At 33.4% G+C, this 18,868-nt stretch overlaps 1 long non-coding RNA gene across 1 annotated transcript; it reads right to left on the bottom strand.

Moving 5' to 3' along the window:
* Positions 1-7,447: 7,447 nt before the first annotated feature.
* Positions 7,448-18,748, bottom strand: LOC123668586. The gene is made up of 2 exons (XR_006745593.1): positions 18,517-18,748; positions 7,448-7,598 (listed from the first exon to the last, which is right to left on the bottom strand). It is a non-coding gene; the product is annotated as an uncharacterized LOC123668586 (long non-coding RNA).
* Positions 18,749-18,868: the final 120 nt, after the last annotated feature.

Genomic DNA, 18,868 nt, shown 5'->3' on the forward strand with positions numbered 1-18,868 from the left:
AGCGATAGATAGGATATATCGTATATTTTAGGCTGTAATACGTTTGAGGTAAAAATATTTTCTAACTCTTATTTATTTATTTATTAAAGGATAGCCAATAAAAAGTACATTAAAAATAGTTTCTTACACATGAGCTTACAATAGGATGTCAATGGTCTTGTTATTACAGGTTGTCACAAAATGCACGTCAAGTAACACAAAGAATTTTAATGTAACTTAATTGCAAAGTAAAACAATTGCTTAATAAATAAGTTTATAAATAAGCAATCAATACAAATAATAAAAATGTAACGGGTCGCTGTCTCTTCATTTAAAATATATGAGAAAAAATATTATTGGAACCTTTATAACCTAAATTGCACTCAAAACAATGATTGTTAGAATTTTTGTCTGTTTGTCTGTGCGTTTGGGCACGCTATATCAGAAACAGCTTATCCGATTTAGTTGTGGTTTTTACTATTATATTGTGGCAAGCTTAGCTTAATATTTACCATTCCACGCGGAGGAATTAGTGATATTTTTATGATCCAGTAAAAAAATAATAAAAAATGAAAAAGCAACGCACTAAAGTCAAGTCTGATTCGCATTTAATGTGATTTGTGTTGACAACGATACTTAAAATATAATGCTTTTAATTTTTTTCTATATATTATGTACTAAAGTCCGCTTAATTTCCATATATATATATATATATATATATATATATATATAATAACTAAACCTTCCTCTGGAATCACTCTATTTACTAAAAAATCGCATCTAAATCCGTTGCATGGTTTTAAAGATCTAAGCATACAGACAGCAGGAAGCCAATTTTTTATACTATGTAATGATGAGTTACACTATTGTTTATTTGATAAAAAAATAAAAAAATTGTCTATCACTTTTCAGCCTGCTGATATAGGTACTTTACTTTATTATAACTATACTTACAAATAATACCTACTTAGATATGACCTTATATTACACTTAGACTAGGGGCAGGAATCGAACTCTTGAAACTCGGAGCAGAAAATAGGATGAAAGCAAACTGCGCCAATGGGTTTTTTTCGTAATCTCGAAATTCCTCATAAATAACGTCTAAATAAAAAAGAAGTAATGATTTGATAGTGAACTGAACTATATGATAAAACTAACTGAGGTAGGGCACAGCAGGAATTTCCAGCTCAAAATATGGAGCAGCCCGACTGGGGTAGTACCTCGATCTTACAGAAGATCACAGCAAAATAATACTGTTTTCAAGCAGTATTGTGTTCCTGTTGGTGAGTAAGGTGACCAGAGCTCCTGGGGGGATTGGGGATTGGGTCGGTAACACGCTTGCGATGCTTCTGGTGTTGCAGGCGTCTATAAGCTACGGCAATCGCTTACCATCAGGTGATCCGTACGCTTGTTTGCCGACCTAGTGACATAAAAAAAAAGAAAACTTCTAAATGTTGCGAGATACTAAAAAGTTCTCAATATTCCTACTGCTGGTAATCGTAATACAAAATTCATATTAATCTGGGGGCACGGTAGTGCCCCCGCCAAGACGAACCAAAAAAAAAAAAAAAACGAAAAGCACTACCTATCTTTTCTCGAAGTGCTTCGTCGTTTTTTTGAACCCTCATAACTTGGGTTTGGATTATACCAGATAAACAAAATTCTGGGGATATGGTGTCGATAGTGGACTTATTAAACATATAAAGTTTCAATTGCATAGCTCTTATACTTTAGATTTTATTGATATCTAAAAAACCCCGATTTCGTCACTCACTGATGATCATCAAAATTCCTAGAGTCTTCCTGAAGTCCCCGAAAGCTGAAATTTGGTATGTAAGCTAGTATTAGTACACAAACAACAAAAAAATTCTAAGACTTGGAACTTTTACCCCCCAACCCCTTAAACTAGGGGATGGAAGTTTGTATGAGACTTCCGCAAATTTTGATGCTAGAGGTCTGAAAATTGATATAGGGACTCCTTGTTATTATTAATAATAATAAAATACATAAAAAATTAAAATCGGTTATTAGTTTATGTCGAAAATTTACATTTTGTAATTTTGGTATTTAAGTTTTGGCGGAGATCACCGTTTGCATATCAGTTCAACATAAAATCAAAAACAGCGTGCTTAAACCGAATATGGTGAAGATTGGATAATATTTATGGTATAAAATGTCTCGGAGGTAAAATGCAACGATAATATTGTCATAAGCAGCTTACAAAAAGAAGTGAAATCCCACCAAAAACATTTTCATGTAAAATGTTGCCAAGACGAGATCATATGGCTCGCACTGTCAAAAAGTTATCAGATCTCATGTAGAGCCAAGCTTCTAACTCTACACGCCCTAACTCTACAAGCCCTAACTTCACAAACTCTACAACTTAGTCAAAATATGTGGCTTGGCCGTTTCGCTACCGTCACGTGGGCGTAAGGTGAAAAATTTTTTCACTGTTTTTTACTTTTCTGTCATACAATAGTTCTATTAAAGAAAAAATAAAAAGAAGAAGAATAATTGATATACATATAATACAAATAAAAATAAAAAGAGAAAATATATTTATATAAATGAGACAAGAAAGTCGTCATCTACAACATCGGCAGCCGGTAGTAACGAAACGGCCAAGCCACATATTTTGACTAAGGTGTAGAGTTTGTGAAGTTAGGGCTTGTAGAGTAGTGTTGCCCAAATTCAGTCTTGGTCTTGCAGTCTTGGTCTTGTTCTTGCGTTTTTGCAAGACCAAGACCAAGAACAAGACCGCGTATTTTTAGCAAGACCAAGACTAAGACTGACCGTGCAAGACTTGAGCAAGAACAAGACATAGCCTGCAAGACTCTTGCGTCTTGCAGCTAGGACTTAGCGCTATTTCACTGAGTAGTTAGGTGTAACATTTCGGTGTATAGGTAGGTAGGTACGCTTAGGAATTCTATGAGACGCAAAAAACTGTATCAAAGAATATGAAAAACTGGACCTATGCGCATTACGACTAATACCATAAACATAGCGAATAAAAAAATATCTATTAAAATCAAACTGAGTGCATGCATAGTTATGTTTTAACCATCGGCACTTTGATAATGCGGCATCAAAGGTTTTGTACTTACTTCTCAAAGAAATTTGCCGCTTTTCGGAAGTACATGGTTATGATACACGCGCCGGCGGCTTCTTTTGAAATCTAAAACAATCGTTGCCTCCACGCCGAAATCATAACATTTGACACTATTTGATTGCCGCCATAGGGCGTAGGTATACTCATGCAAAATAATTTCGAATTTTAAGAGTACCTACAGGTGTTCCAAAGAATAAATAAGTTTCAGAGTGCTTAGAATGAAAATGAATTAAAATTCTTGATTTTATACCATCACTCGGTCGACATACTGGGGAAGATATTGCAACGATTTTCCATGAATGTTTATTGGAATATGGCATAATTGATAAAATACAAGGTATCACGGTCGACAACGCAACTGCAAATACCAAATTTCTGTATGAACTGGGCAAACAGCTTCCGCCACACTTTGATTCAGACAATCAACATTTCCGGTGCTTTGCTCACATTTTAAACCTTGGTGTACAAGATTTATTAAAGACCTTAGCATTACACTGTGAGTCTGACACTAACGCGCAAGATCAGCAGTACGAAGACTATGCAGACGAAACTGAGGATGAGGAAGATGAAGAATCTGCACCAAATATTGCTGACTCGCGTACATCTGTAACAAAGTTACGCAGTATTTCCAGTAAAATAAAAAGAAGTGAGATAGTGAAGAAGAAGTTTCAGTCTGCTTGTGAAGCAGCTGGCGTGCCATCAAATCTAAATGCCATTCTTGACTGTCCAACGAGATGGAATTCCACACATGATATGATTGGATTTGGTTTAAAAGTGAGAGCGGGCATTGACATATTGTGCAGTTCTGTCACCGAATTAAATGATTTTCAAATCACAGCTAATGAATGGCAGGTACTGGAAAAATTACATAAATTTCTAATAAACTTTAAACTTTTAAGTACAAAACTTGGTGGAGACAAATATGTTACATTATCATATGTTACATTGTCATTGTATCATTCAATCTCTTGCTAGATAAAATTGAATCCATGGTAAAACAGTTAGATGAGAAACCTAATCGATCTGAAGTGGATGAAAGGCTCATTCTAGCTTTCCAAGCAGCCCGAGACAAAATGCTTAAACATTACAAGAAGAGCAACTGGATTTATTGTACTTCTTTAATTTTAGACCCAAGGCATAAGGCTCAGACTTTTGACCTGACAATGTGGGGGAAGCAACTTAAAACAGAAAGTCTGCGCAAGTTCAATGAACTTTATGAAGAATATAAAAGTCTACACTCACTGAACAAATCTCTGGAATTACCAGAAAAAGAAAATAAAGTATGTGATGAAGATGAAGACGTAATAGACTTTGATAAACTCTATGAATGTCCCTCGACGTCATCTGGATCTTGTCTTCAAGGCTTAGTGATAGACGAGTTGGAGGAGTACCTGAGAAAACCAAGAACTGCCAGCTCGGAAGACATTTTAGATTGGTGGAGGACGCATGAGACAGAGTATCCGATTTTATCGAAAATGGCCCGTGATTTTCTCTCAATACCTGCAACTTCAGTACCTGCTGAGAGGTTATTTTCTAAAGCATCATTAGTAATTAGAAAACATAGAAATAGGTTAAGTGATGAGTCAGCCAGATGGTTACTTTGTATTAATTCTTGATCAAAAAAATTGATATAAAGTATCATAACCTAATGATAAAGCTGTTGATTTGTGTTGTATTTTATTTTTTATTCAAATAAATGATAAATCGTAAAACTCTTTTATTAAATTTCTTATAAGTTGAGGGTTCAATCTCTTTCTAGACAGATAAGTATTGTTCTTTAAAATACAGTCAAGTTATTGTAATTAATTTGTTTTTTTACATGTTTTAGCAAATGTAAGCTTATAAATCATAAATGTTTATTAAGAAACAGTTACTTCCATGGAAAACGACATATAGGTCAGTTGATTTTTCGAATTTCTTATCAAATCTTCAGTTATTTATTAATCTGCTTGATCTTTACTATGGCTATGTTAATTCAAGCTCACAATGTTCCAATTCTAATACGTTTTTCTAAGATTTAAAGTAAACTTTAATAAATAGTAATAGACTAATAGGTAATTGCAAGACTTGCAAGACTCTTGCTGCAAGACCAAGACCAAGACCAAGACTGGGAGCGCAAGACCAAGACCAAGACCAAGACCAGGTGTATTGGCGCAAGACCAAGACCAAGACTGGCTAAGTCTCGTCTTGTTCTTGCATTTGGGCAACACTATTGTAGAGTTAGGGCGTGTAGAGTTAGAAGCTTGGCTCTACATGAGATCTGATAACTTTTTGACAGTGCGAGCCATATGATCTCGTCTTGGCAACATTTTACATGAAAATGTTTTTGGTGGGATATGTACCTGTCTGCAAGTAATATTTCCTCGTAGCAACAATACCCTAAAAAGTGTGTGTGTGTTGTTGTTGCAATAAGACTATTACCTCGACACTTTTTACATTTTTTTTCACCGTTGACTAAATAATGCTTTCTTAACGCATAAATATTTTCTTTATGAAGACAATGAGATATCTGGAAATTAATTAGATATTATATGTCAAATACTTTCGTTAAAGGGTATTTCTACGATTTGGTGCAATTCGGACAGATTTGTGAGAAAATTTTCAAAAGCTTTTTTTCAACACTCACAAGAATCTTAACCAAGAATATAAACTATTTATGTGATTTATACAAAATTATACGCATTAGATAAATAGATATCGACTAATGAAAATCTATACTGCTGATGGTAATGAAAACTGTGGATGTGGATGATGGAAGGGGGAGTGGCGAATTAGGTTTTATTCACGTCTAGATCGCGCAAGGTTTTAAGTACCTCTTTTTATCGTATAGAACCTTAAAACATATGAAGGGTAAATATAATATCAGATAGAAATAAATTAAAAACTCATTACCTTCATTTTTATTGCATTACAGTCACCTTCATAGCCGAAGGTAATCGATGGTAATGAAAGTCACTCACTCAATCTTTGAGAGAAACCCCAAGCATAGCCCGTTCCATTGCACGTTGAGCGACTTCAAATTTGTTGACCAGACCCTTCGTCAGTGTCCACGTCTCGGCTCCGTATTGCTCGAACACTTTTGTCTTCAAGCATGGCAGAATCTTCCCAACCGAATCCTCCTGTCGGCCTAGGTAAATATAATCCTGAACAACTTCGAGAAGGGTACCATCGACCGATACCGGTCTCGGTATGACTTGGTTGTTAAACATAGTTTTCGTTTTGTCCAAGTTCATACAGAGACCGACACGCTGGAGGACTCGTTTAGAGCGGCCAGCATGTAGCCTAACTCATCAACGTATCCGCAAAGATGACAATATCGTCGGCTAAAACGAAGGTGAGAGATGAATTCACCGTTGACGTTAATGCCTCGTTCTTCCCAATCTTAGGTCTTAAAGACATCCTCCAGCGCAGTGGTAAACAGTTTCGGTGATATTAACATCTCCCTGTCTTACTCTACGCCGGAGGGAAATAGGTCCTGTTCTCTGGTCCTGAACATGAAAGGTCATCGTCGGTAATGAAAGTGAGGGTAGTGAATTTTCAAAGCTGTTTTTGATTTTACTCGGCAATCAATCGATTAACGTAAATAATAATAATTATAAATATGAATATACGAATTACAAATACCTCGAGAACAAAACTATAACTACTTAACATGAACAATCCGCTGCAGGTAATGAAATCGAAATTGGTTGAAGCACATAGGTGACGATCTTTTTTAACCGTCTCGAAAAAACTGACGAGCGTCATTCCCGTTTGTTGTTGCTGGCAAACTGACTGGTAAGTGAGTAGGCGGGAACGGGCGCGCGATCCGTTTACGATGCATATACAGTCTGATTTTTGATATTTCAAGCCAGGCTGAAGGCAATGAAATATGTTTTCGGACAAATTGTTTTTATCACAGTGTATTTAAATAATAACAATATTATAACTAGTAAGACCATAATTAAATTCCTTATTCTGTACTTGAAGTTCCTCAACTAACAATACGCAGCATAAATCTCTACGTATATTTAAAAATAATTTGTTTTCTAACTCGTCGCAAAAAAGACACTGAAGGTAATGAAATTTAAGCAACTAAAATATTATTTTCAGTCAGTAACCCGTCATGATTATTTTAATTCCACGTGGCAGAAATAGTTAAACAGCCCGTTTATATATAAAAAATATTTGTGGGCTCCTAGGATGTTCAGATTGGCCAAAAAATTCATGGACATGCGATTTGCATGAAGTCATAGAAATACTCTAAACCAGGAGAACGGTGATTTCTTAAGGGGAGCCTCTAGTGTGAAGACTATTATTTTAATGTTTTTTTTTTTTGTTTTTTTTTTGGATAAAACCATTAAAATAAAAAAATCTAAATTGTATGTAATTTTTATTAACATTTGAAGAAACTTTGTGTAATTTTGGAACTTATTATATTTTACACAATCGGAAACACAACGTGCAACAGGAACACGTATATGAAAAAAAGGTGTTCCACTGCTGCCATGATTTCGGCCGTTCTGCTTAACTGAAATTAAAAAACAAAGCGCCATTTTAATTGTGAGACTTTAATGATTTTCAAAAATAATTTTTGTACTCTTTTGAAGAAAACAAATTAATTCTCGCACTTTTTTATTTAGCTGGTAAAAAGAAACCTAATGAAGCAATCTTAATTATTTTATGTCAACTTATAGTTATATATGTACTAAATATGCTATATAAATTTTAGAAAATCAGTCAACTAGTTGAGTGATTTTGCTAACTTGATTATTATTGATTAGGTACTTGATAATAAACTGATTTTTGACTTTAAAAAAATAGTGTTTCGAGAAAAACACGTTTGAAAGTTATTGTATATAATTCATAATAAATTAATTTAAAAAAATTGCCGTTTTTTCTTCTCTGTTTGAAATCCGGCCTTGTCTGGCGAAATTGCTCAAGCGTCTCTCTGAGCGTTCGATGCGAGAATCGTTACACTTATGGACGAACGTTTAGGCATTTAGGCCAATGTTTACCTCCTATGATTTCCATGAGCTTTAGAATAAATTCGAGTCCTTCGTTAAAGATTAAAACAGAGACAGAAATGTGGCGGTTTCAACGAATTTCCGTTTTGTTTTCCGATCTATATGAACTGGTTCAGGGTGACTTCCTTATTATCCATATTTAATTATTTTTCGAAAGTGTATCGAGCGCGAAAAACTGCGTCGAGTCGGCTTCGTGCACTCCGTAGGTACTCTTGCTTTGAGTTACGGCTGTACCTGTACGGCTTTGAATTTCAAAAAATCTTTTTACCCGTGATTTATGAAAAATAAATCGATTTTTTTAAATGACAAACTAGACGACCCCCTTCAGCTTAATTTCGAAAAATCCTTTTACCCATGCTTTCTACGAATGTTTTAGATGTGATTTATGAAACAAAAAAATTGTTTTTTTTAACCTAACATTAGACAACCCCTTCTAATCTGAAATAATCTAAATCTAACATATCCCTCATTTTTGCTTTTCCTCGGCAAGACTCGCCAAGGGCGATCAATCAAATAGTATTGTACGTATTGTACGTACGTAGCGTCTTATTTATTTTAATTTGAGTTAAGTTGTAATTTATTTATATTTAATCTTTTTTAAAAAATCTGTAAAGAGTCTTCTGAAGTACTATGTTATTCTGTTCAATATCATGAGGCAAAAAGTTCCAAATTAATATAAGTTTCTAATATGAGTTTATCTCCAAAATAATGTACCATTTTTAATTTAATAGAACTTAAATGATTACAGTTTCTTGACGGCAGGTATCGTCTGAATCTACATTGCTAACCGGATGTAACTTCATAGGTATGTGTAACTTAATTGTTTATTCATAACAGCCAACAATGAACTAAACAAATTATATTTTGCTTTTAATTATGTTGTTCTTTTAACGTGAAATATTTTAAACAAGTCGAAATTTTTGACGAATATGTTTTTATACATTAAATTGCGGGGCTTTAATATGTTACGAACGGAAATCGCTGCGCTCGCACCGAGTCGCGTACGCCTTCAAGAGATTACTCTTTCATTATGACGTCGATACCCAACGTCATCGTAGGAAAAAAGGGCGGCTTTTGCATTTGTGTGAGTTTGCTTTCAGGCGAGCCGCAGCGCACGCCTGGGGATATCGATCGTGCGCGTCTCAGTGCGCACGACGCTACGCTCGCAGCCTGCCAGGGCGTCCACACTGCTACTGTAGTCATGCGCGAGTCTCCTCTGCCATCGCATCGACCGAAATTAGAGTAGGATTAAACGCGCGAGTGCCGCGGTCGCGCTCGGCGGCCTCGACAGACCTACGTATACGCCCCTCCGCCGCCGCTGCCGGGTCTGGGTCGTTCCTCGATGTGTGACCAGATCGCGTTAAAAAAATCGATCGGTGACGGTGGCCACGGGCTTGCGATGAGCTCCAGCTAATCTTGAGATCCAGGTGGATGAGGAGGGGCGACTTTGCGATCTGCTTGCTCTCGTTCGCTGCTGTACGATCAATCATCATAGTCACCACTGCCAGGTAGGTATATGATGGTATCGAGTTGTTTCGAAAGTTCAGAGCAGTTATTTCATTCCATTAGTACGAAAATATTACTCATTTACAATGGTCAATCCCAGACATGTGTTAGGTATTGCAGTATTTCGCCCGCTTCTGTGACATAGATTCGTTTATGTAAGTGCGGCCGTCGATATCGCAAAAGTCAGTGCCAGTAGAAAGAGAGAAGAAGATCAACAGAAAGAGATGGAAGATGTCCATCAATATAAAAAAAAGTTGTTAATAAATTGTATTTGCGATCACATGCATTTTGAAGATTTGTTAAGGAAAGATGACAAAAGCAATGAAGAAGAAATATATTCTCAATTATTCAAATTATTATACCCAGGATAGTGATACTTGTACATGATGTTAATTTAAATATTTATGGCGGATTAAAAATTTAGCATCTTAATATATTTTCAATATTTCAAAGTATCGACAAAACATGCTTTGCGTGTGCTTTTGCCTTTTTTACCGTTACATACTTGCGAATACCTTAAAATTACAAGCGAATGTACTATTATTCTTTAATATTTTTACTATTCCTTAGAAGAAAAAAATAGAAAAGGAAAATCAATAAAGACGACCTTCACCTATTAAAGTAAATTCAATTTTAAAAGGCTTTGCGAATGCTTTTTCTATTTCAGACGTTTACAGAGTCAACTACTAGTACTAACAAAAATTAAATTACTATGAACTGTTATCATTGATTAATATTTTATTTCTTTTTCAATAACCGGTATCGCATTTTTTGCCTAATATCCACCTACTAAGCAATTTAATTTTTTTTTTTTTTTAAATAAAAGACAAGTGTGAAGTTCACTTCAAATCAAAAGTCCATATCTATAATTTATACAAATAAATAAAATTGGAGTGGCTGTTTGTAATATTAAAATAACCGCTTTTTACTAAATGCATATGGATGTCTACAAACTACATCAACAAAAATAATATTTTTAACAATATTTGTCTATGTGTTTGTTTGTTACGGCTAATCTATGAAACCGCTGGACAGATTTTGATGAGACTTTTACTGACAGATAGCTGATGTAGTAACAAGTAACTTAGGCTGCTTTTGTTTTAGAAATTTATTTATTTCATAACACTGCGAACTGAGCAATAACAACAAATTCCACGTGGACAAAGTCGCGGGTACGGGTAGTATTTAATAAAAAATTAATGGTGACAGAATTCAGTTCCAAAATAAAAACAGTAAGAGTCATATCTGTATAGTGTATTATTTATTATTATGGCTGTCTACAATACATTTTATTTAAACTTAGAAGAAAATGACCGAAGGCTAAAATATTGTTTATACCATCATACGTAACTCATTCATAAATATTTGAAATTTAAAAAATAAAGCAATAATAAATTATTTCGTCGTTTATACTAATAAACCTAGATTTTAGTCTTAAAATTATTTAAAATTATAAAAATAATATAATAGAAAGTTCCGCAACTTTGTCAACATAGTTGTAGAAATAGTGAAGCTACAGTTAAGTCAGATATATCTAATCTTATACTATTAAATGAGCAATTCTTGTGTGTATATATGTATACTAGCGACCCGCCCCGGCTTCGCACGGGTGCAATGCTGATACTAAATATACTACAGAATGTCTTTATTTAGTGTGAAGCTAGCTTATAGCATGTTTATTAACATAATAATAACAACATTCAAATATGCGTCGTTAGATTACACGTTGTTACAGAATGCGTTGAAGAAATAAAGGTTCACTGCTAGTTCCCCGTAGGTGATAACGTGATAATTTGTAGCCTATATGTTGACCCGACTTCATAATAATATTCGTGCCAAATTTGAAGTAAATCCCTGCAGTACTTTTTGAGTTTATCCCGGACATACATACAGACAAACAGACAAAAATTCTAAAAACTATATTTTTGGCTTCGGTATCGATTGTAAATCACACCCCAAATATTCTTTTAAAAAAATATTTAATGTACAGTTTTGACTTTCCTACCATTTTATTATATGTATAGATATATATATATAATCTGAATCTCGGAAACGGCTCCAACGATCTTAACAAAATTTAGTATATAGGAGGTTTCATTTTTAGAAAATGTCGTTTTATCCCTGTTTTTATGGAGTGAAAAAATATCGTTAGAATACGAAGGTACGATAATCTCAGGTGGGAAATCGACCGATCGGGATCGATCGAGAAGACTGCGGTTCAAATCCCCATGTCTCCAGATCGATTGTTTTTTCATTTTTTTTCCAATTGCACTCATGATTTTTTATATATATAACCAGTTAATATTTTTTATTATTATGTCGGTAAAATCGAAAAATATTATTCATATTTTATTAGTATGTAATTCGTATTTAAATACGATTTACCAAAAATACCGAGCTAAGCTCCCTCACTCAGGTACAATTAGATAATTTATTTACTCAAATATCGTTTACCTTACGTGTCCCACTTACAGTTAAATTGCATTTCAATAAAATAATCCAACCTTTGACGAAAATTTACTAATATACAAAACGTATATGACAGCTTTTTTAACTGAAAGAAGGAGGTTACTCAATTTGACCGTATATATACAGGGTGACCGATAATTAATGGATAACCCCGCAGGTGCTTGTGGAGGAGCACAGGGACAACCCAGAAAAAAATAAAAAATAAATCTATCTGCAACGGTCTAGGATTGATTTAAAAAAATAACTACGAAATTCGATACCATTGTTCAAACTTTTAGGCACTACGGCTGCAAATTCAATAATAACGAATTGATTTTCTCTGGAATTGCCGTAGATAATCGGCCTTGCTAACGCGCATTACAAAATATTTCTAGCTACAATTGTTTCTTTTTCTTAAATACTTAAAAATGAAAAATAGTGTATTCGATTTTTTATGAAAAAGTTTGAGCACCTGTGGTATAAAAAAAACGTAGGGGGACTTAGGTGGCACATAATTTAAAAACCATGCCTACTTAATGTAGTATGTTAAATAGTATTTTACTTAATTTTTTTTATTGTCAAATTACCTAGTTATTGCTACCTGTGTTTCTCTAGCGTTATTTTTCTTATAACAAAACAAATAATAAAATAAGAATTTTATTTCGAAAATCAGTAAATGTGTATTTTAGGGTGGTTGGGGTGTTGTTAATAATTTAAACAACAATTTCAAATATGTAATTTTATAATAAACGATCAAATTGTTTGCCACCTACTCTAATACAGGCTCTACATCTTCTTATGAACGACTTTTTAATAGGCGCGAATACCTGCGCTCTCCAATTTCTCGAGCCACATCCAAAACACGTCGACGAAGTTCCTGTATTGTTGCAATTGGTTTTTTGTATATTTTTCTTTAAAAAAGCCCCAATAAAAGAAGTTTATTGGGTTTAGATCAGGCGATCGCGGTGGCCATAAAATAGGTCCCAAGCGGCCGATCCATCTGTTGGGATACCGCTCGTAGCTCCGTAATATGCTGGGTACCCATTATTTTTCACCACGATCATCACATCATCATCACATCAGCCTATCGCAGTATCTTGTATTTATTGGAATTTCGTTTTTAGAAAATTATGTGTCTACTTGTCAAACTTGATCCCAGGTGGCGAAATGTAGTCCCAATAGCAATTAGACAGATGTTACTGTTTATTTTGTTAAATATGAAAATGATGAATAAAAATGATGAAGTTCCAGATAACATGAAATTTCAAAGTTTGGTTAAGTCATTCAAGAGGCCCCACCAGCGTCCCCAGCTGATATACTCAAGAGATCATATTTTCGTGTGATGCCGTCTATGCTGCTAGCAAAATCGCTTGTGAACGACATAATTACTGCATAGGTGTCTTCATCTTTAACATGTAAAAAATATTTAGTAAGGTAAGGTAAGGAATGCTTTTCGCTTAAGGCTTCTAGCGTTTTATTATCAAACAGTGCGAGGGTATCACTAGATAACTTTAGATCTTCATCCATTGCTTTATTTTCAATAATTTTATTTGAGTCAGAAAATAAATTTGGGCGGTTTCTAGGAATACTAATCGGCATGTTTAATAAACTATTTCGTTTTATTTTAATTAATAAAGAACCAATTTTGGTTTCATCACGATGTAAATCTCATTCAGCCTGTAACATCCCACCACTGGGCGTAGGCCTCTTTCCCCATGTAGAAGAAAGATTGGAGCTTAATCCACCACGCTGCTTCACTGCGGGTTGCCGGATATGTTCCCTTTTAAAATGAAATGAAATGAAATGAAAGCAACTATTTCGCTATAAGGCGATACACACACTTAACGAAAGTAACAATCATATCACTTACAAAAAAAAAAAAAAAAAAACTAAACAATAATAAAAGAAAGTTAAGGTAGTAAAAATATCAAGGATTAAAATAAAAATTTACATCTTACCGTGTGGTATTTACAAACTTAGATAATTTACCCAGAGGTACTTTACAAACTTAGATAATTTACCCAATATTATAAGCAACCTTAACTTAGTCAAAATATTTAGGTACAAGGACATATAAAATAAAATTAAACTAGAGAAAACTGACGTATCCTACATCGCGCTATCAAAGTTATCAGAGTGATTGAGTATATATACAAGAACCCGACAGTAATCGTAGGTACCCGCGGTAGCCCACAAAACCCAACACCCATCTGGTCGGAGGATCCTCCCTTTGCAATGGCGGACGAGGAAACCAACACCCCATTCCTCACACTACCGAACATATATAGGTATCTTTAAAAATAAAAGTTACAAAATAATATTATGCACAAATGCGGTTTTATCGCTAAGTAAGCGATTACTTCCAGACAACCTTGGGGTAGAGGAGATTTTAAAACAAAACAGAGTAGGGTCATCATAAAGGCCAAACAAAAATTAAAGATAAAGTGGATCCTACAATGTATATGTATATTATCCTACAATTATATATATATATATACATACAGGGTGTGGCGTAAATAGTGGTCCACCGTTAAGGATTCGATAAACCAGGTAATTTCCTATAACATATTACAATTTTATCCATTTTTACCCAAAGGTTCCGGAAATATTTTTATTTTTTATTTTTTTACGATATTTGTACCCCTTGTTACAAATTTGGTTGTAGTTTTAACAAATACCATAATTTTTTCATTTTGATTACTGACAATTACTGCTGAACACTAGAGCTATCGTTTAATAACATGTTTTTAATGTAAATTTAAGGCTTTTGAAGAAAAAAATTGGTTTTACTCTACTTTAAACCCAAATTTTTAATATATCATGCTAATTCAAGAGCGATTTTTGTAAAAAAAATGTACTAAGCTGTCAGTGCCCATTCATTTAAAAATATGCCTACTAAATAACAATTTCAAAATGGTATCACAATAGCAGATCCTATTGTTTAACAGAAAGATATACAATTTTAGTTGAAGAAAGGAAGATTTTCATTAAAATACATTTTAAAATTTAGTTGCGTTAATACTTATGATTTTTGTAAAAAAAGTAACTACACTGTCAGTGTCTGTTCATTTTAAAATATTCCTACTAAGCACAGATTTTAAAACGATTTGCCATCCCATTAATAAAAAAAATTATTGCAACTTTAATTGAAAAAGACTTAAAATTAAAATAAAAAATTACTACTGTTACAGAGTGATCTTGGCCTAACTTGTAAATTAGAACAAGGTATTAAAAAAAAAACAAGTCATACTGTCATCGTTTATTATTATTCTTTGACATGATTACAAACACTCTAAAAATTACACCAAATGCTCGAAATGGCCCCCATTCGCAGCTATACATGCTCTGCAACGTCGAATATACAGTGTTTGTAATCATGTCAAAGAATAATAATAAACGATGACAGTATGACTTGTTTTTAACCGACTTCCAAAAAGGAGAAGGTTCTCAATTCGACGAACTTTTGACCGTGTGGACCGATTTCGAGAATTTTTTTTTTAATCGAAAGGTGGTGTGTGTCAATTGGGCCCATTTAAATTTATTTGAGACCTAACAACTACTTTTTGAGCTATATCTAATAATGCGTTTTTACTTGACGCTTTTTTCGTCGACCTACGGTGTATTATACCGCATAACTTTCTACTGGATGTACCGATTTTGATAATTATTTTTTTGTTGGAAAGGGGATATCCCTAGTTTGGTACCATGATAAGAAAACTAAGATCTGATGATGGGATCCCAGAGAAACTCTCGAAAATCTGCAATAACTTTTTACTGGATGTACCGATTTTGATAATTTTTAATTTAATCGAAAGCTAATGTTTATCATGTGGTCACATATAAATTTTATTGAGATCTAATAACTACTTTTTGAGTAATCTTTGATAACGCATAGTTACTTGACTATTTTTTCGTCGATCTACGTTGTATTACTCGTCGATGTAATTGAAGTCGGTTTTTTTTTCGTTTGTGAGCAAACACAATTATTTTTTAATGCCTTGTTCTAATTTACTAGTTAGGCCAAGATCACTCTGTAACAGTAGTAATTTTTTATTTTAATTTTAAGTCTTTTTCAATTAAAGTTGCAATAATTTTTTTTATTAATGGGATGGCAAATCGTTTTAAAATCTGTGCTTAGTAGGAATATTTTAAAATGAACAGACACTGACAGTGTAGTTACTTTTTTTTACAAAAATCATAAGTATTAACGCAACTAAATTTTAAAATGTATTTTAATGAAAATCTTCCTTTCTTCAACTAAAATTGTATATCTTTCTGTTAAACAATAGGATCTGCTATTGTGATACCATTTTGAAATTGTTATTTAGTAGGCATATTTTTAAATGAATGGGCACTGACAGCTTAGTACATTTTTTTTACAAAAATCGCTCTTGAATTAGCATGATATATTAAAAATTTGGGTTTAAAGTAGAGTAAAACCAATTTTTTTCTTCAAAAGCCTTAAATTTACATTAAAAACATGTTATTAAACGATAGCTCTAGTGTTCAGCAGTAATTGTCAGTAATCAAAATGAAAAAATTATGGTATTTGTTAAAACTACAACCAAATTTGTAACAAGGGGTACAAATATCGTAAAAAAATAAAAAATAAAAATATTTCCGGAACCTTTGGGTAAAAATGGATAAAATTGTAATATATTATAGGAAATTACCTGGTTTATCGAATCCTTAACGGTGGACCACTATTTACGCCACACCCTGTATAATAAAATGGTAGGAAAGTCTGTACATTGAATATTTTTTTAAAAGAATACTTCGGGTGTGATCTACAATCGATACCGAAGCCAAAAATTTAGTTTTTAGAATTTTTCTCTGTTTGTCTGTATGTATGTCCGGGATAAACTCAAAAAGTACCGCATGGATTTACTTCAAATTTGGTACGAATATTATAAAGAAGTCGGGTCAACATATAGGCTACATATTATTACGAGGAACCTACAAGGAACGAGCAGTGAATGTTTATTTCTTCAACGCATTCTGTAACAACATGTAATCTAACGACGCATATTTGAATGTTGTTGTTATTATATTAATAAACATGCTATAAGCTAGTTATGCATGCACGCCGGCCGTCTTAGATTACTACGAAACCGTTCCGCTGACTTATCATTGACACCGGTCAGTTCACAGTATTAAGAACGAAGACTAAACATAGAGATTAATTAATTCCTGGACTTGTTTTGAACCCTAGATACATAACATGAGTCAGAACGACTCATGCGTCAAACGTTTTCATCTCTTTCTCTCCAACCATTTTATGCATCGATCAAGTATACTCTGGATTTGCTATGCGCGTACACCCGTAAGGGACAGACATAAAGTACATAAGATAGAAGGGTTGCCAGCCTTTACCAAAATTACCCTGCAGTTTTTATGAAATTTCGATACGGTAGTAATAATAACAATAATATTATTATAATAAGTAAGTAATAATAACAGATACGACAATGCGATTATTCACTTACATTGTGCAAACGCTCTTAGCGCACCCTCAAAAGTTTTAAATAAAATAAATTAATTGAAAAAATATAAAAACCCGCCTGCGTAAATACTGAAAAAAAAAGTTTGATTTTAACACTCCGGACAGGTCAGGACCCATATTTAAAATCAATCTATATTCTTTCTAATAGCAATAATCGGTCCCGACTATTAAAATCGCCCTTGTTTTTCTCTTCAGTTTTAACGCAGGTGGGTTTTTCAATTTTTTAATTATTTTATTTTATTCTGCTTTTGAGTTTTGATGTTCGCATGAAATACGACAGTAATATTTTGTACGATGTGGCCTGAAAACTTCTGTTCAACTCTTAGTCGAACTTGGGAGTTGAACGAAACCTCTTTAGTATGATTACATGAAAAAAATAAATAAAACAAGTAACTCCAAATTTAAGTTTTTATTGTCGTTTGAATATAATTAATTTGGGTACATATTTCTTATGTTGTCAATTTTGTTTGTAAAAGATTTTGTTGCATAATGAATACGAACATTAAAATATTTTTAACTTATTGATTTAACAACTTTGTTTAAAATCCCTACAGCATATCCGAGTATGTTTGGTTTGTTACCAGTTTTGTCGCCCAGTGGCACGAATTCATAATTTAACCAGTTCATTTAAACAGTTTCATTAGTATATGAAATTTAAAATTAAATACAAAAATACCCCAATTTTAGGGTAATTTATCAGTAACATAGCTAGTATCCCTAAATAATCTATAACCTGATCAAATTATAAGGTAGTTAAAAATGGGAGACTAGCCTGAGATTACATCGAGGATGATAAATTAACCTTACCACTTAATTTGGTTGGTTAATATATTTATTATTATGACGATAAATGCCGTTTTCATACATTATTTCTATTTATAATAACTTTTTAATATGCTATGACTCTCATTCTATCAATATTTTTGCCTAAGAAGGTATATTTTTATCAAAAAAATAGTACTTACGTATGAAAGGTTATGTCTCGTAATTTCTGGTCAATACGGCTTTTACAGCCGATTATATAACATATTACCATGATAAGTCTCATACAACACTCAACTACGTCTTAGTTTCACCACTTAAATTACCGTAAGTCACTTAAATCATATAAATTCACGAAGTAAATATCGGACTCAACTGATTTGTTGGTCGCAACAATCCTCAACTCTATCCTCAACTCTACTAACGTAATTATTATAGCAAGGTGTAGCCATCTTTTTACATCTGTTGTTTAAAATTCGTAACGATATTTCATTTAAAAGATTTTTAAAAACCCTGTATTTGTGGAGCTACTTGTTCTTTTCCTTTACTATTTTT

Source organism: Melitaea cinxia, chromosome Z, assembly GCF_905220565.1.
Source record: "Melitaea cinxia chromosome Z, ilMelCinx1.1, whole genome shotgun sequence".
Classification (NCBI taxonomy): domain Eukaryota; kingdom Metazoa; phylum Arthropoda; class Insecta; order Lepidoptera; family Nymphalidae; genus Melitaea; species Melitaea cinxia.